Below are 19433 nucleotides of genomic sequence, written 5' to 3'. Positions count from 1 at the left end.
TGGGTTCCAGAGGACCAGGGGTGACACCAAGGGCGTCCACTGCCAGCGGGACTCCACACCGCTGGTGCTGACCTTGGCCCGACTTCTACTCCCGCTCCGGGTCGGTCCTGCCCTCTCTGCTGAAAGCCTCCTCTGTCCCCTGCCAGCCGGAGACGGGTAAGTACAGCTTTTATTGAAACAATCAAACGAACAAAGTGCCCAGCGCAAGCCGGTGGTGGAAGCGGGACTTGGCCGCAGGCAGTTGTGGGCAAATTGAAGACCTTGTAACCACACACGCCTGCTCCTGAATAAGGGCTCGGGCAAGTGACTCAGAACCGCAGCTGCTGTAAGAGCATCTGAGTGGCTTAACAAACGGAGGTGATCGCCCGGCAGGTGTTTATTAAAAGGCAATTTCTAGAAGGCCCGGATGCCATCTGCCCGGCTTGGTCCCTTTAAAAAAGCTTGGCCGGGTGAGCTGATGGGGCACGCGGCCATCCTGTTTGGAAGGGTCGGGGGGATGCACCCCCTGATGAGGTGCTGAAGAGTCCTTCTGGGGCTGAAAGCCTCCAGGAAGGCACCCAAGGTCCTGGGTGATGCCTCGGCCTCAGCTGCTCACCCCGCCCTCCTGGGCCAGCTCCAATTTAGGGACATCAGTGTCGGGGGACGTGGGGCTGAGGGTACCCGCAGGCGAGATGGGTGACAAGAAGCACATTCTCCTTTAAGTTTTTCTGGGGCAGAGAACGGGGAAGCAGAGGCGCGAGGGACCATGACTGCTCTGGGTCTACTGCTGTTCAACGTCCGACCCCCAAAGCCGGCTCAGTGCGCGGTTTCCTCACATGCTAGACGAGACCCGGTGCTGGCCTCACAGGGGGATTCTAGAGTTAGGCGCCAGGTCCCAGGCCGGGGTCGTGGAGACAGGGCGCTGAGTCTAAGGGGCTCCATGCCTGGGTGCAGCCACCGTCTGAACTCGGACCCCGCTGCTGCGGCCTCGGCAGGCGCTGAGGCTTCCGAGGCTGGCACCTCCGTCCCACACTGCCTCCGCCCCTGGGCCAGCGCTGCCAAGTGGAGCTGCTGCTGCCGCTGTCACCTGCATGCAGAGGCAGGAAGGGGCCCAAACCAAACTCCTGTCTCCCCGGGAGACCCAGCACCCAGCTGCTGGACCCCAGCAAAACCTCCCCATTCCTGCCCCACCAGAGCTTCCACTTTACCCGGCCTGTTCCATGTTGGCCCCTCCACCCCCCACCTCTGGCCGGGCCTGCTCCCAGGGCAGGGCTGATGCCCGGGCAGCACACACGCTCCTGGAACCCAAGCGGAGGATTAGCCCCATCACAAATCGCCACAGGCGCAGCGGGAGGCCTGCCAGGGTTAAGACGAGCCTTTAAAAAAAAGAAAACATCCCACTTTCCTTGCATGCCATTTTGTTTCCCCCAATACATCATTTTAACAGCTAAAGACAGGTTCTCACTGCAAAACAGTAAATAAATAAAAATCAGAAAACTGGAGGAAAAGTGGGTTTGTAAGTTCAACATTGACCATCTCTAATTCGAAGGGCCTGGGGAAATGACAAGGCAGGCTTGACCCCAGGTGGCTGCACGGGCGGAATCACAGCCCCCAGGACCCTCCCACGGCGGCGGGGCTGGGCAGGGAGTGAGGGAGGGCACTGCCTGAAGCAGACGCCAAGAGCCCACCCACAGAGAGCAGGAAGGAGAGACTCCGGTCTCCCCAGACCTCAAAGGGGAGCTCTAGGCATGCGGGGGCAGGGAGGGGGGTGGGCAGACACCAGGGGCCAGCCCAGCCCTGTCCAGCCTCATGACAGGTAAACTGAGGACTCCAGTGCTTGTGATTCAGGACCGCGCGGGGTTCAGGACTGCGAGCCCACAGCAGCCTCCTCCCCGCCCACCGCACTCAGTGTGCACACCGCGGCAGGTCAGAGGGCCAGCCACCCGGTCAGCAAGTTCAGGGCTCTGCCTGCCTCTCAAAGGCAGTTCTCTTAAGGCTGGGAGGGGCTGCTGAGAAGTCAGCTCCCCTGCTGACCCTCTGAGATAAGAAACCATTCCTTCTGCAAGGTTCCAGCAAGTTTTCTGGGCCAGAACTACCAAATTAAACTTGGACAGAAACAGAAGGTCCAGCATGGGCTCACAAGCGCCTCCCAGGCCCACCGCCTCCCATCCAGGCTCCAGAAATGGGAGGACCTCTGGGAAGCCACGAGGAGAAGGCTCAAGAGGACCCCAGGGCGCAGTCGGGGCCCAGCAGCTGGGACCTGGACAGAGCACGGGGAGCAGCTGCGGCTGCAGAGAGCAGGACGGGAGGGAAGCGTGGAGGCCCGGGAGTGGCCGGGAGGGCCAAGCTCTGCCTCAAATCCAGCCAGGGCGGGAAGGCTTGGAACTCGGTCCTGGAGGGCTGTTGGGGGCCGCCTCAGTTGGTGCGGCTCCCACATACCACTGAGGGCAAAAGCTGCTTGCAAAAGTGGGCATGGGTCACCCCATTTCTGAAACAGCATCCATGCAAGGTCCCCGGGTGACTTAACTTCTCCCTGGGCTGTTTCTGAATCCAAGACGGGCACCGTCAGCCAAGCCAGCGAAGGAGACCCGTCCCCAGGCGCCGCCCGCGCCCATGTCCCATCTCCAGGGCACGGGCTCTGGGGCTCTGTACCTGCCGTGTATCACCGGCCTCCACCACCGGGACTCCCAGGGTCCCCGAGTGGGAGGTGGATTTCTGGGTGCAGAGTCGGAGAGGGTAGCTCCCCCGTTCCTGGAAGGAATGCCTCCTCCTAAAAGATCTATTCAGAATAAAGCCCGAATTCCCTGACATCTCAGACAATCGCCGGAGCTTTCACTTCAGCATGAGTCGTTCCTGCAGCGATAAAGAAAAGGGCTCATCCCTTAACAGAAGATTTAAGCAAAAACTGCTGTTTTCAAACATTGTCAACTGCCGGGCCCATGACAAGACCCTCCCTCCCACCCTTGGGGAGGCCAAAGCAAAGGAAAAGGAAATCAAAACCAGCCTAGAGGCCACCTGCGCCCAGCTGGAGGGCAGTCATCAAAACCCCAAAGCTGTACGTGTTGGGGTGTGTGGAGAAAGGGGACCTCTGCGGGGGGGATGCAAGCTGGACCCCCCTAGGGAAACAGCGTGGGGTCCCTCAACAACCTAACAAAAGAACAACCATGTTCCCGGGGATTTACCTGAAAGAGCTGAAAGCAGGATCTCAGGGCGTCTGCACCCCAAGTCCAGGCAGCATCACTCACCACAGTCCGAGGGGTGACCCAAGTGTCCTGGAAGGGGTGGATGGAGACGGGGAGGCCCCAAGAAGCCCCCGAGGATCCAGCCTGGTGGACTTGTGGATGAGCCCTCGCCAGCTGCAGGGACATGCGATTCCACGCCCGAGTGGCAGCTCAAGTCGTCAGATGTACCCAACGGGCGGGAAGACCCCGGGGGTGCGCAGGTTTGAGTTTGCGCGAGGACAACGCCCGAGACCCGGGCGCAGGTGCGGCACACGCTCACGATTTCCCGGGGCTCGGAAGGGGCTGGGAGGCCAGCCTCTAGGCTCTTCCCCACAATCAGAAAACAAACACAATTTCTAAGGCGAATGGGAAGGGAGCCCACTTTGTCTTCTTCATGAATCATCTCCAGAAACCGATGTCCGGCCACCCACAGACCAGAGCGCTGGCGGCCCACGAGGCGGGCCGGGCACTTGAAAGGCACAAAACCAACCCCGGCCAATGGCTCACGAGGCAGAACGGATCCGATCCCCGCAGCTAATAAGCAAAATAGGAAGCGACACGTCACCCCGCTTGGGACTAGGGCTGGAAACCTAAGCTCGCGGTGCAGAAGGGCCCACACCCCAGGGTCGGCCCGCCAGAGCTGCCGGAGCCCAGGACGCTGCTCGCTGGGGAGGTGACTCACTCTTCAGTTTCAAAGCGGCTGCAGCCCTGGGAGCTGCGACAAAGACACTTGTTATCCTGGCACCAAAGATGAAAGCGCGCCGAGCCCAGCAAAGCCGTCCTCTCGAGAACCATCCATTCAAGCCTCCGCTCCGTGGGGCGGGGCGCCTGAGCTGGGAGGTCCAGTGTGGGCCTCGTCTCTCGGGACACTTTTACAATGAGAGGGGCCAAGGCCCAGCCCCAGGCCAAACGCTGCTCTCTGGGGAGGGGCCTGAGCCAGCCTTTAACCCTCAAGGGTGATGCTGATGCAAGAGAGCAGGTCGGCCAGGTTCAGAGGCCCAGCGAGATGCCGCTTAGAGCCAGGGGCAAAGAGAGCGCCTCCCACAGGCCCCCGGTGCCGGTGCAGCCAGAGCCAAACCAGGAGAGAGAGAGACAGCGGCACACGGCGAAGGCCGGGGGAGCAGGCACACGTCACGGAGTGGTCACGGCGGCATCTCAGGCACGGTCTGGAGGAAGCTGGGAAGGGGCCGCTCAGGGCCAGCCAGCCACACCCGCAGGCCACGCTGACGGTCGAAGCCCGCTTCGTGAACCCGGGAAGACCTGGGAAGCCTGCAGGCCAGGAAAACACCGGGTCAGACCTGGACTTCCGTCCTCAGAAGAGGTCAGAGGCTGTGCCTGACCCGTGTCCAGCGTGCTCGGGCCACAGGGATGTTTACAGAGGGAATCAGTGAATGGACCAGCGGGACAAACAAGGGAGAGTCCCCGGCTGGGGTCACAGAGCCACACGGCTCTGCCCACATAGCACAAGGTCAGCACAGAGTCCACGGGGCACAGGACCATGCGGCAGCTCCAGGGGCAGCCAGTGGGGCAGGACTGGGTTCTCCACCCAGGTTACCCGCAGAGCAAGGCAGCAGACAGGCGACATAGCCACGCACACGCACTCCTCTGCAGAGCCAGCTTGTCAGTGACACTGACAGGACGGGCAGACTCTACAAGTCACCATTAGATTCTCGCGTGCAAACCGCACTGCACATGGGGAGGAGAGCAAGGGGCCTTAGCCGAGACTCGAGGACATGCAGGGGCAGCAGCCGTGGGCACGGACACCGGGTCCCCTTGGTGGCAATGTTCTCCTTTCACATTTAAAGGTAACAGCTCAGGGCCTCCCTGGTGGTGCAGGTGGTTGAGCGCAGTGCTGCAAAGCTGTCCGCAGCCTCTGCAGTGCGGGTTCAATCCTGGCTGGCCGGGGAGATACCCACATGGCGCAGCAGACCTCTCCTGTCTCGCCCGCTGCTCCCCTCAGCAGTGTATTTCAGTCAGTCTGCCTGTTCTGCTCCCCGCTCTGTCTCTGGTGAATCCTCTTGCCCTCCCGCACACCTGGCTTGTATCCCGCTTCTTGTGTGCATGAATATAAATCTTTAGAAAAATAATTTAAAAAAAGGTAACAACTCAACAGGACTTGTCCTAACTTCCCGGTGATAAAGGTGAGAAAGCAAGGAGGCGCAGACAGGTCTGAGAGGCACTCTTCAAACAAGAGGGCACAGACAGCGTCCGTTGTGACCCAGGTGTGAGGTCCCCCGCGCAGCTTCCGCACCTGCCAGCAGATGAGCCCCTTGGCCCTCCGTGCCTCAGTTTCCCTGTCTGTTAAGCAGAGATGGCAGGAGTCCCTCCCGTCCCATGTGCTGTAGGGAGGAAGGGCTTGCAGGTGAAGAGCTGGAGACGACAGTCGACATGCAGTGGATGCCATGACGCCCAAACTGTGCAGCGTTTCCGCACCATGCGGCAGCACCGCCAGCACCCGCAGGAGAGAACAGGAGCACGGCGTGGGCCAGGCCTGGGACCGCAGCACCCAGAGTGAGCTTAAAGAAGCGAGTGTTTGCACTTCCTCTGCCAGCCAGGCCGTCCACATTCGTCTGATACCCGGACTGCTGAAAATGACTTTGTTTCCAAAGGTTCTGAAGATCCTTAGAATTTCAAAGAAGAAAAGGGAATTCAAGGCCCGGACGCAGGATGTGAAACAGAATCAGCCCAAAGTGACGAGCAAGATGCTGGTCCTGAAAACACTCCTCTCGGGCGGGCCGCTGTGGTCACTCGGAGTTCCCCAGGCGTGGCGAGCACTGCCGGGCCATCGTCAACCCTCCAGACCCTTCTGCTGGCGGGTCCCTCAGCCACAGGCTCCTGCCGCAGTTGTGACTTTGGTCAATGTGCAGTCACTATCCAGACACAGAACCACCGAAGACCACTTACTTACTCCCGGGTATTTTCAGACATGTTCATTATCCTCTTGGCTCCAAATCCACGCCCATAAAATGGGAACACCTACACTTACCCCGCTGGGGTTCATGAGGCTGCCAGCAGGCGGATTACAAATACCAGCCACCACTTCTTTCTCCTCCTTTCTCCCAAAACACGAAATGTACAGCTTATCTTTAAAGACGGTGGCAGGTTTGGGGCTGCGGTGATGGCCACCCCAGACCTGGACTACTGATTTTCACACCCAGGCCACCACAGTTATTTCTGTGCATGCTCCTTGCCCTGCTTGCACGCCCTGCGGCCTGCCTGGTGCCACTCCCAGCATTAAAACCTGGAGGCAGAGGACGTTCGTGGACACTCCAGGTTCTGAGTCACACACGCCCCAGCCCCCTGTCGAGGCTGGTCTGCTCATTCCCTCTGCTCTCCTGCTCAGTCGGAGTCCTTTGGGGAGCCTGTCCTGACCCCTCCTCCACTCACCTGGTAAACCCTGACCTCTCCTCCTGGGGCCCATTAATACCCTCACCCCGCAGCGAGGGGTAGTCCCTCCAATCTGCCAGGCACATAAAGGGGCGTGGGGCAGGGAGGGAGGGAAGGAGCCATGTTGAACAAGAGCTGATCAGAAGAGAGAGCCAGGACAATACCCCAACGAGCTGTAAAATAACTCAACTCTCAGCCCCACCGTGGGGCCCCCATCCCCAAACTACCAGCCACCCAGACAAATAACCAGAGTGACTGAGCGTTTCTCTTGCTTCCCCACAGCCCCCGGGGCTTTCTGAGGCCCCCGGAGTGCTGCCTTGTGTCACAACAGGTGAGCAAAGGCTCACGGACACCACAGGTGCCAAGCCGGGGCCAGCCAGGCCCCTCTGCAAGCCCGTGCCCAGGAGACAGGCCAAGAACATCCTGCCCATAGCTGAATTTCCCTCCCTTGCCACAACATCAGATGGCAGGTGGAAATCAGAGGACGGCCTCACCGTCTGGGGCGCCATCAGCACTTTCTCCTCTGGATGAATCTGGAGGTTCTGAAAATCAGGTCTGCGCCCTGGCCCTGTGCAGGTCAAACCGTGATCTGTCCTGTCACAGCTGACCACGGGACTCAGCCCCACAGATGACTGGTGACACTCAAAATGACATGGCCCTGTGGAGCTGGCAAGGACAGTTCTTGAAGCTGAAGATGTGGAAACCGTCACTCATGCCTTTCTAGAAGGGTGGATCTGGCCCACCTCCCAGGGGAGCTACCTGCAAGACTGTAAGACACATGGTTCATACCCGTTCCATATATGAATGTTTCTGGAATGAGCATGTCAGTGTGTGTCCTCATATTGGGGTGCGCCCTTCCAAGCCCCACCCTGGGAGCTCACAATGAGGATTTGGACAATCAGAAAGTGACTCCCCCAGAAGGGGCGCTAGGACCAGTCTTGGAGCTTACCTCATTGTCTGTGTCAGATTTAAAACTCTCCCCAGAGTCACTTCCCTTCTGGGCAGCGATTATACATTCAGCAGCATGAGAACCGCTTTATAGAACTGAAACCCCGTAAGAGCAAAACATCCACTCCAGGGAGAAACGTACATGTTTTGCACGATGTATCCAACACGGAGATGTTCACTGCGGTGTTGTTTATCATTTCAAAGTCACTGGAAATTTTCAATGAAAAAGGCTTGGAAAAGAAATAGCATGCACCCTCTTACAAACCCGCATCCCAAACTGCACTGACTGATCTGAAAATGTGTCAACAGCATTTTTAGGCAAAAAACAGCTTTTGAAGGGGCCTCCCCCGTGGCGCAGCGGTTGAGAGCTGGGTTGCGAAGCTGCCCACAGCCTCTGCGGCACCGGTTCGATCCCCGGCTGCTCCCCGGCCACCGGAGGAGGGTCCCACATGGCGCGCAGACCTCTCCTGCCGCCCGCTGCTCCCCTCAGCAGTGTCCTTCGTCAGTCTGCCTGCTCTGCTCCCCGCTCTGGCTCTGGTGAATCCTCTCACCCTCCCGCGCTTCTGACTGTACCCAGTGCATGTATAAATAAATAAAAATAAATCTTTAAAAAAAAAAAAAACAGCTTTTGAAGTGTCCAACAGACACTTTATTGAAAAATTGCCAAGTGCCAGGTTCGCAGTGACCGAGCAAGGCCCCAGCCAGCCTCCCTCCCTGTGATGTTTGGAGGGTGTAGATTTCATCTGAAAGTCCCTGAAGGACTCACAGGAAAACACCGGGCGTGGTTCTGGGGGTGTCAGACTCTCACTCACCAGACTTGTTTCTCCGTTGGCATTTTTGAATGTTCCTGATGTGAACAGGACACTTCTTGAGTAATTTTTAAAAACATCAATGGACAGGATTTTTCAGAGAAAAATCACAAGACACTCGTCCCCAAACAACTGCCACAGCCAGAAAGCACTGACATTGACCATGAGACATTTCCCATCTCCCGCCCGCCCCCTGAGGTCCCTGGGGGTACCAGCCTGAGCCACACTCTGCCCTGTGGAGCTGGGGCACCTGTAGACTCCACCCCCTACACCTCCTTCAGCCCCCAGGAATTTCTGGAACAGCAAACAGTAGGGTCCTACTCCTTATTTGGACAAGGGGGAAGCACCAGGCCACAAGTCCATGCCTGCTTGCTCTGCAAAGGTCAATTCTAAAAGCACCAGCCCTGCACGCCTGCTTCAGTCAAGGGCGAAACATCACAAAATCTCCATTGACCCAATATTTAAGAAAACTCTACAGTGCACAGAAGACCCAAAGACACACCGACTGGAGAAGTCCCCGGGGTGGGTGTGGGGACGAGGGGTGAGCAGTGACATTCCTACTCTGCTCTGAAGTGTGTGGACCCCGGGGGGACGGGAGGCCCTCACCACCTCATGAGTCAGAAAGCCAGGCCTCCACGAAGTCCAAAACCTTGGCTAAACCAGCAGTAAACAGAAGCCAAAAATTCCAACACAGACAGGTGTGTGGGACGCAGCGCCCCATAACGTCCCCCAAAATAAGACAGATCCCCAGAAGAATCATCGGAGTCAACGCTGAAGAAAGGGACCCCCGAAGTCCAGCCTGGAAACCCCTTCCAGCCCTGTGCGCTCCCTGACACTGGCCTGAGCACAGAATGACGACGTTGGGGGGGGGGGCATGAGGTCACCTCATGCTGGGGGAGGGTTTTCCCGCCTCCTCCATGATGGAGAAGAGAGCACGGCGCCCGGCACGGAAAAAACCCGCAAATATGTGGAGAATCTGAAACCACAGAGCAGCGGAGGGGCCAGGAGCATTTCAAGTGTGTTCCCAAAGAGCAACCACAGTCCTGCGAAGGTCAGTGCCAAATTACCTGCGCCTGAATGTCTCAGCTTCTTAAACTATTGCAGAATAAAATGCACTGGAGCCGACCAACCCCCGGCTCCCCGCTGGAAACCAGGACCCTCCCTGCTTCTCAGCTGGACCCACCGCCGCTCTGCTTAGGGAGCTGGGCAAGCTCTGCACACAGATCCCCCCACCGGGCTCGTCCCCACGAACACATACCCTTCCCCAAGGTGACCAGTCTGGAGGCCAGAGGTGGCTCTCATCAAAGCTCAGCCAAAGGGGTGTGCCAAGCGGACCCGGGGGCCTTCACTTTGGATGTCCGGTCAGGGACGGGCCCCCGGGATGTCACCCAGAGTCCACCCCCCCCCCCCCCGAGCCAGCCTGAAATGTGACTGACACTCACCAGGCCGGTTTTCTAGTCCAGCACCACGAGGTGAAATATGCCACAGCCACCGACGCAGTGAGACCCGAATCCGCTTTCCTCTTGTAAGCATCGTCAACACTGATTTCCAAACCGGGGAAGGGGGAATATCACAACTCTTTGGGGGGACATTGGGGCTGGGGTGAGGGGGAGACCCTGCAGACGACTGTATTTCTACCCCATCCCCCACCACCGCCTGCCACGGAGCTCCGGTGCCCAGCCTGGACCCCGTTACACGAGTTCTACGACCATCAGTGATTCCTCCGGGTTACACCTGGACACGGTGCCTGTCTCCCCGTGGACGCCTGGGACACAGACAACGCTCTCATCGCACTTGTCAACCCCAGCTGTGATTCTTAGGGTAAGTGAAAAATTTTCAATGCACATGCATTTTTGGGCTATTCCATTTACTTCTTTCTGTCCAAAAGCTATTTAAAATTCAAATCCTTTCAAAAAAGAGCAACATTGAAAAATGGGTCCACCAAGGCAGGGGGAGTCTAAGGGGATGAAAAGTTAAATTGCAGAGAGGAGCTTCACGCGCCCGCGGGCACGGCTGACGAATAGGCACCAGCCAGAACTCTCGAGGCCAGAAAGGACTTGAGTCACACGGCGCAGGCTGAAAACTGTGAAATGTCTAAGAAGACAAGATCAGCGCTGTCGCTCCCGGAGCTGCGTAAGTCCCCTCCCCGAGTTCTCACCTCGGCCGGCCCCTGCCCCTGCGCTCTGTGCCCCGCGGCTGCCTTGTCTGCGGAGCGGGGCGGATGCGGGAAGAAATCAGACGCATCCCCATCGCTACGCAGCGCCCCGCCTCAGGGACACACGTGTCAGGACGCTGCGGCCAGCTCCCTTGCTCAGGGGTCAGCCTTGGTTTCCTGAGAAGGGCCCTGAACGGGGGCAAATAAGTCCCCCCGGCTACCCCCAGGAGGTGAGTGAAAACAAGATGCAGGCGTACAGGCCGAAGAGGCACCTGGAAGTCCATCTCGCTCCTCTCATGGCCACCACTCACCGGCATCTCGGTCTCCCCGGCTTCTGGGGCCCCTCCCCCTCGCTGGACCCTCCATGGCTCCCTCCTGTCCTGCTCCATTGTGGCCCTCGCCAGCTGGCCCCCTGGCCTCGCCTCATCCCCGCCCACCCCTCGGTTCCGCCTTGATACCCGCAAATGGTATTACTTTTATCATTAACATCCTCAGTAGCCTGTGCTCCGTGTTCTCTATTTTTTCCAGAAGCTTCCTCACGGTGGCCTTTACAGGGCCCTACCGAGCCAAACATGGCGGCCTCCAGTCTCCAGCAGGTGCCCACTCCCCAGGACCGCCCTAAGGCATGGGGCTCCCAACACCCCCAACTTTTTCCTCTGTGGCTTCCGGGGCTCCAACTGCCCCTTCCCGCTCTTTACTCCTCCCCTTGGCCAGTGCCCCACCTTCACAGGGGGACCCTATAAAGCAAGCTCCCAGGCCCACTGCTCACTGTCCAGCCTCCGGGGGCTGCCCCGCACGGGTTCAGCTCTGAGGAATGGGCACACACCTGCCCGCACCTGGGCAGTCCTTCTCTGCCCAGCCGGTTGGTGCCACCACCTTGATTCCTCACCCGGGGTGGCACGTCCTCCGAGCCCAGACTCAGGGCTCAGCCCACCTGCTTGAAGCCGCCAAAGAAGGCTCTAAGATCTTAAATTAACTTTACTGCCAATGATGAGAAAGGAAAAAAATCACCTGTTATGTGCGCAGCCAAGCACGGGGACCCTCGCGAAGCCCCTGGCCCCGAGCCTTTCCTCTTCACTAGGCTGGTCCGGAAAAGACCCTCTAGACTCCGGCTCGCCGCGCTCACGTGGAGATCAGCCAGCACAGCCACCCGAGGGGCACCCCTCCCTCCTCCTGACCTTTCCACTAAGACTTCTCCGTTCCAGACCAGAAATGAAACGAGGAAAGCAAACACGTCGGCCGCCACCGGCAGCAGGAGAGGCTGCTGCTGTCACAGGGAGACTCGGCCTCTGTCCACCGCTGCCGGGACTGGCCTTCTCCCCCCAGGGCCCTGTGCAACACCTCCCCTGGCGTCACAAGGAAAGGCTTCAACTGTGTGGCCTCACGTTCAGGATCTGCCTGCCTCGCCCCGAACTCCGTCTCTCCCAGGGACCTCTCTAGGCGGTGGCAATCCCCCACATACCATGGGGTGAGGATCTTGCTGCAGAGCTTTTAAAAGCTCCCAAGCCTGGGCACCACCTTCGGAGAGGCTGGCTCGCTTGGGGCAAGGGTCAGCCAAGTACTTCATTCTTTTTTAGCCTTTGGGTAATTTTAATGTGCAGACTGAGTGTCCACACTGCGCTCGTGCTGGCCTGATGATGCTGCTCAATGACATCCAAACCCTCTCCTGACCAGCTCCTGGGCAGCCCCGGGCAAGAGGAGGCAGACTGCCCCCCAACCTCCCGTTCCACAGGGCCGGGCTGGAGGGCTCACCGCACAGAGAGGTGAACTCCTCATGGCGCTCATTATGACGGACTCAGTAACGCTGAGGTCCACGGACAACTGCTTGGAAGCACATGTGGGGGCGAATTTACACCAGGGGAATAGGCAGATGCTGCCATCAAGGTTTTTGGGATGCTTCCTCCTATAGAGGGTTTATTAGCACACTCCAGGCTCGGACAACCTCCGACGTGGAGAAGCCAGAAAAGGAAATGCTCGCATTCCTTTCAGGCCAGCAGACTTCAGTGGGTTTCTGTGCCAAAAGTAAGAGAGGTGGGGGGGGGGATGGGGAAGAGAGGAAAGAGGGAGATTTAGTAGGAATTTGGGACCGTAAAATCCTCTCACCGAAAGTATTCTTTTCAATCTGCTCAGAACAGTTGGGCTAATAGGCACAGTGCTGAGAGTTCCCTGGAGATAAACTTTTATTGAGCAGATAAGAATAATCTCATTAGTATGTCATTTATTTGATTGTCCAGGGGAAGGCAGAGCCCTTCTTTCACAATTACTTAACAGCCTTCCCGTAATTTTAATCCTATTCCAGTGACCTCTCTGCCCAGAACACCCTCTCTTCATGACAGGAGGGCAAGCCTCCTGCAGCTCCGGTCTGAGAAGTGCAGACTTCTGAAGTGCAGATCTTTCCAATAAAACTAGCTTTATGCTGCAGACAAGGTGAGGATCCAGGTCCTGGGGAACAAGGTGTCACCCCGCTGCCTGCCATTTGGACTGCAAAGGTTTCACGGATTTAAAATGTTCCCTCACGTTGGTGCAAGCCTTGCTATGACTGTTTAAGGGGCGCAGGCACTCCACCACACCGTCACGTCTGTGTCTCACTGTCACCAGACTGAGTGACTGAGAGCTGCCAGCAGCGTGGCAATGTGATCCACAGCTCTGTGCCCAGGGGCCTCCCTGGTGGCAGAGGGGTTTGAGACAGCACTGTGAAGCTATCAACAGCCACTGCAGCACAAGTTTGATGCCCGGCCAGCCAGGGAGCAACCCACACGGCACAGCAGACCTCCCCTACCTTGCTCATGGCTCCCCTCAGCAGTGGATTTCAGTGGATCTGCCTGTCCTGCTCCCCTCTTTCTCTGGTGAATCCTCTCAGCCCCCCTAACTCTGGCCTGCACCCCAGCTCTTGTATACATAAATAAATAAATCTTAAAAAAAAAAAAAAGAGGTCTGTGCCCAGGTGCACGTTGGTTCCAGTCCCAGCTCGAGCTCTTATGGGAGGACTTGGGTCCAGGAGTCCATTCTCGGGGCTTCCCTGGAAACCAGAGCCCGTTATCATTTGGGGGAGTGTGCATACCCAGTCTGTCCAACCCTCAATCTTCAGCAACCCTGTAGAACACCCCAAATGTCAATGAAGATGAGGTGAGATCAGTCCACCCTCTAACCCTCAGTCCATATGGTCACTGCCCTTTACTGGACTTAAGTGCTAATACTATGCTCTTCATTTTCTGGGGGTGGGAGGAGGGTGGGGGAGGGGATTTTTGGCTTTTCTCCTCCGAGGTTCCCCATCTGGATTCCTGGTGACCCAGCGTCCTGGAATTATTTCCTGTGGGGCGCTTGGGAGGTGCTATCTGGAATGCAGCCTCCCTCCTTGAAACACACCACACGCTCTTCTAAATCACCTGCTCCCTGGGCTTCCAGAGGCTGAAGGTGGACATCCTCTCGCCAGAGACATCCTGTCCCCTGAGAGCGGGCCCTGAGGGCCTCAGGGCCTGTGAGGTAACACCCGGATGCCCTTGGGGCCAGGAGGCTGCAGGAAGATCCTAAATAAGAGGGAGGATTGTTCCTGAAAAGGGGGGTGGGGGCAGATGTGTGAATTTCTGGTCACTCCTGCGAGGCTGATGGCAGAATGTGGGGCTTCCATTGTGCAGACCGCTGGGAGCCAGGAGACCTGGCTTGCTAGAAGCGGGGGTCCCGGCCTCCCCAGCCTGCCAGAGGGCTCTCAGCAACTCCTCCCAACTCCTGCTTGTCAGGTAGCTTGACCTCGGGACAAAGAAGTCTTAATGCCCAGTCCAGAGCCTTAGGAAATTTCCCAGAGGCCTGACTCCAATTCTCTGAAGAAAAGTCACCGCAACATGGCCCAATTCAGGTGTTGACTTGAAAATAACAAAGCTAAGGGAGACGCACACGCTGGCCCCAGGCCGGAGGGCTGAACTGCAGCGTCGACTGAGGCCAAACAAGGCTGGTACCTCAACGAGGGAGTCTTGGAGGCTTGCCCAGAGCCAGGGATGAGGTCAGCAGAGGCTGGACTCTGCCTCTTAACATTGCCTGGGTCAGTGGCTCCCTCAGAAGCTGATGGAAGCCAGGCTGCCAGCTCCCCAGGAAGAAGGGGGCGCACACCGGCCCCAGACCTGGACCTGATCAGGCATCTACACCCGGGAGCAGCCTCCAGTGACCCAAAGGTGTAACCCCCATGGCATCGGCGTATCTTTCATCAGGCACGAAACCTGTGTTAGGAAGAAGAAAGTCTGTTCAAACAGCACACAGGAAGACAACTCCAGGCTGCAGGGGAACCAGAAATCTCAAGAGGAAACTGAAAGGAGAAAGTGCAGAAAATCCCTCCTCCCCGGGGAAGATTAAGAACAGTCTAACAGTGGAGTCCCCTTAAGGACACTGAGCTGCGGCTTGTCCAGCCCACTTTCTGGGTCCCTCTGAACCGCTGCCCCCCAACCCGCCCCCCACGCTGTGATCAGCTACTAGACCTTGGGCAGATCAAAGCCAGAGTGTCTGTGGGAGTGACAATAAATGGAACTATCAAATGGCAGGCTGGAGCCCCAGGGACCTGTTACAGAAAGAGGATCTTCCCCCATGGTCTGGGGGTGGGGTGGGCAGACAGGCACCCGCACAGCCCCGGCCCTTCTTCAGTTCTCCCGCCCGACACTAACCAGGGGTACCATTGTTTCAAAAAGACATGAAGGTGTGGCGCTTGGGTGTCCGGACAACAGGGAAAAAATTCCAGCCAGCAGAAGCTCCTCAGGCCGGCAGCGCGGCCTCCGCTCATTGTCCATCTGGTAAACAGGCAGCCGTGGAGCCAGTCCCAGCTGCCGCCCCCCCAGAACTAACTGTCCCCCCTTGGATCATCGGGCCTCAGCGTTCCAGATGGACAAGCCTCAGGTCCACGCCAGCCCCCCACACACCAGCAGAGAGCCAGCAGGCCGGGGGGTGGGTTTGGGGGTGCTGTCTCCTTCCACCTGGCATTTCCAGCGGGCCTTGGCGTGGGCAGATGCAAGGAACAGGGAACCAGGAATGACCAGCAGTTTCCTTCAGACATTCCTGGAATCTGGATGGCCAGGTAGGAGATAACCTGTTTTATTTGATGACGACAGCAATGTGCCACGGCAAAACCCTCGCAGCCCCTTAAAGTACCGCCGCTGCCCATCGACGGATGTCAAACACTTTGCAAACCACCCATTAGTTTTTATGGCGCCCGAGAAGCAGATGGAGAATCATTACCTTCATCTTTACGAGGCCGGGAGCCCGAACCCCAGGGGGTGAGAGCACCAGGCTGGCCGGTCTGGACCCGCGTGTCCAGCTGTCCTCTCCTCTCAGCCTGCAGAGGCTCAGAGAACCACCCGCAGGGGCTCCTGGCCAGGGTCGGGGCGCCCGGTCAATACACCCAAACTCTGGTTCTCAGCAGCAGCTGAATTTAGGGGGCGGGGGGAACACACGAGAGTCTTCAGCTGTGATTTACAGACTCAGTGGCGAGCTGCGCCCCGGGAAGGGGAACGTGAAAGGCCGGGGCGCTGCGGGGCGCGGGGTGGGGTGGGGTCTGTTCACCCGCCGCTCCCGCCCCGCCGAGCCTGCGTCCTCCTGGGAGCAGAACAGAAGTTACCCCAACTCCCCCCGCAGCCCCGGCTCGCGTCTGGGCGCGCGGGGGGCACCGGGCAGGAATCCAGCTCTGCTTACATCTCACTGGCCCGCGAGCTCCCCACTTTCCAGGCGGCTCCCCTGGCGCCCCCCGGCGCCCGGCATCGCGGGAAGGGCGCGCGGGCCCGGCCCTCGGCACCCCGGGACCCCGGCCCCGCCCCGGCCCCCCGCCGGCTCCCGGCTGCGCCGCCCCGAACCCCGGCGGCGCGGCGAGGGGCCCCCGGGGCGCAGCGGGGGAGCGCGGGCCACCCCCGGCGAGGCCGTCGCGGGGCGGCCCGGGCCGGAGCCGGGCCCCCCTCCATCCTCGGACCCCGGCTCCCCAAGAAGTTGAAATGTGCATTGTCACCAACAAGTTTAGGGGGACCGCGCGCCGAGCCTCCTCCCCGGGACCGCGCGCGGGGGCGCCCCGGCCCCTCCACGCCCTGGGGTCGCCCCCGCGGCCCCCCTCGAGCCCGGCGCCCCCCACTTTCGCCCAGAGGACGTGCCGGGCCGCCCGGCGGCACCCGCAGGCCCCCCGGAGGCGGCGGGCGCGGGGAGGGGGTGTGCGGGGCGCTCGGGGGGCTCCGACCGGGGATCGGCGCCCCCCCCACCCCCGCCCGCCCGCCCGCGCTGGGGCGCCCCGGGCGCCCGGGAAGGGGCGCGGGGCGCGCGAGGCTCCCCAGAAGCGCCGGGCGCCAGCCGCGACCGGGAGCCCCGAACTCCGGCGGCGGCGGCGAACAATCGGCGCGTGCGGCCCGAGCCCCAGCGGCGCCCCGGGCGCGGGGACGGCCGCGCCGCCTACCTGGCCCGCATGGCGCCCGCTCCCGCGGCGCTCCCAGCCGGCTCGGCCCGCGCGGCGGCGGCTCCGCCCGGGACCGCGGAGACAGCCCGGAGCGCGGCGCCCCCGCCCCCGCGGCCGGGGGTGGTCCCCGCGCGGGGCGGGGCCGGGGGCGGGGCGCCGGGGCGGGCGGGGCGGGGCCCGGGCGGCGGGGCGGGGCCAGGCCGAGGGGCGGAGCCGAGCCGAGGCCCTCGGAAGGCGGGAGCGGGGAGGAGGGGGCTGGACCGACAGGGGCCGGAGCCAACCGCGGCCTCCCCGCCCAGCGGACGGGGCGGGGCCAGCAGGGAGTGGGCGGGGCCAGGCCGAGGAGGCCAGGGGGCCACCGCGGGTGGGCGGGGCCAGCCGAGGCAGGGGGCCACCGCGGGTGGGCGGGGCCTGCCGAGGCCGCCGAGAGGCCAGGGCGGGCGCGGCTGCCCGGGGAGCGGGACCGGCCGTTGTCCCGGGCGGGGCGGGGCGCGGCGGGGCGGGGCGGGCGGGCCGGGCCGGCTGAGGCGGGGCGGCCCGGGAGCGATCAGGGGGCGGGCCGAGAGCGGGCGGGCGGGGAGCGGCCGAGCCCCGGCCGGGGAGCGTGGGCCGGCGCCGCTTCCCGCCCGCGGGCACCCGCCTCGGCGCCCCCGCGTCCCCCGCGCCCCCCGCGCCCCCCGCGCCGGCCGGGTCGGGCCTGGCCGGGTCGAGGTCCCGGCGCGCCCCCTCCGCCTGCGGGTCCTCCCCGCGCCGCCCGCCCGCGGGTCCTCGGGCCGCGGGTTCTGCCCGGGGCGCCCGAGCGGAGACCCCCCGCCGCACCTTCTCGGGGCCGGGGAGCCGGGCGGCGGCGGCGGCGGGGCGGGCAGAGCGAGAGAACAAAAGGAAAGGCTGCCGCGTGGACACACGCCGGGAGACCCGCTGCAGGCCGCGGAGCCGGCCCTGACCACTGCCCCGGCTCGCGGTCCCGCGCCCGGGGCGCCCGGTGCAGGCTCGGGACGCGAACTCGGGTCGCGCTGGAGGCTCGTGCTCAGGCGCCCTGGGTCCTCAGCAGCCCGCGCAGCGCCTCTTCAGTCCGTTTCCCACGTGAGCAAACTGCCGCTCGAAGGACTGGCCGGCGGGAAAGGGGCAGAAACAGAACCTGACCAGAGGTGACTCCCCAGGCTGGATGTGACCAGGCTGCGCCCAGGAAGCACAGGTCTTCAGGGGGACGCTGCACCCCTTGAGTCACCCCTCACTGTTACCCATGGTAGTCGTAGTCCCATGCGGAAGGTGACTTTAGACCTGGTCATTGCAGGGATCACATCCCCGGGGTGTGTCAACACACTCAGACCCAGGGTTGTCGGATTCCCAAGCCGTCCTTGCTCCTGGCTTAGAGACCTCCCTCCACCTAAGGAATGGGGTTCCCTGCTGCCGTGTTGCATTTCCAGAAGGAGGCACAGGAGGACAGAGACGTGGACCTAGAGCTCAGGAGGAGAAGGCAGAGACCGTTGTTCAGACGTGGTGTCTGTCATCTGTGCATGGACAACTGAGATCCTGGTAGCGGGTACAGTTGGCCCTAAAATGTGTGCTGCGGACGTACAGGAGGCAGCACCCTTGGGGGCAGGCGGAGGAACCTCCAGGGAGGAGGGTGTCCAGGGATGTGTGGGGCCTTCGGAGTGCTCCATGGAACCGGCGCGCGCGAGGAGCACTGCCTGGGAGCCGGGAGGCTCCACGTTGAGAGCGGCCAGAAAGGCATACGTGTATTCTCTCCTGTTCTCACTGCAACAGCTGGGAGTCCACCGGAAGCTGGAAGGAGCTGGGGAGACACCAGCACGTTGGGGGCGCGTTCCATGTGGGCTGTCATGTCTTTCATGCCCTGGAAGACACGGGGTCCCCAGATGCCCCCCTGGAGTGAATGCTTTCCTTTTCCACCACTTTTTATTACTTGTCCTTGCAAAGACAGAAAATAATCATGAGCTATTTATAGCACCCAGACCACAATTACTCCTTAAGCCGGTCTCATGGGCATGCGAACAGCAAAATCAATGACTCGGCTTTTTTAACTACAAATATAATGTTTCTTTCAAAGGTTCAAATGATGAGAAGAGTGTAGAGCAGCAAGGAGGCGCCCACCCCAACTTCCTACCCTCTCCAAGAGTCCATGGTGGACAGGGTGGTGTTCCTGTCCATCCAGGAACTTTCCCTAAGCATTTGCATAAGCTGTGTATGTGTGTGCGTGTGTGTGGTGTGGGATGTGACGTGCGCGTGCGCACCCACTGTGCTGCTAAATAACAAAAACCCAATCAAGTTAGCTTCAAAGATTTAATTGTTTTTATTAAAGGACTGAAGAATCGGCAGCACCTCACCTAGCAAGTAGAAAGATGTTCTGAAACGCTGGGCCAAGGGCAGGGTGCTCGGAGGAGCTGGCAGGCAGGACAGAGGGGGAGGCAATGATTTCAGGCTTAGCCCACCTTCTCCTGTGGGGAATGGGGCGTCTTGGGCCTATTATCTCACCCTTCTTTGGAGACTGGAAAAGATGACCT

At 60.4% G+C, this 19433-nt stretch overlaps 1 protein-coding gene across 1 annotated transcript in view; it reads right to left on the bottom strand.

Annotated features, from left to right (window-relative positions):
- The window catches only part of SH3BP4 (SH3 domain binding protein 4), a 64885-nt gene extending 47934 nt beyond the window's left edge, over positions 1–16951 (bottom strand). Inside the window, exon 1 of the mRNA XM_037524259.2 lies at positions 16912–16951. The gene's annotated coding sequence lies outside the window, so the exon portion shown is untranslated. The remainder of the gene's footprint in view (positions 1–16911) is intronic.
- Positions 16952–19433: the final 2482 nt, after the last annotated feature.

This window comes from Talpa occidentalis, unplaced genomic scaffold (genome assembly GCF_014898055.3).
Source record: "Talpa occidentalis isolate TD23 unplaced genomic scaffold, MPIMG_talOcc4v2.1 talOcc4.3, whole genome shotgun sequence".
NCBI classification, from domain to species: Eukaryota; Metazoa; Chordata; class Mammalia; order Eulipotyphla; family Talpidae; genus Talpa; species Talpa occidentalis.
This window is presented reverse-complemented; position numbering and strand designations above follow the sequence as displayed.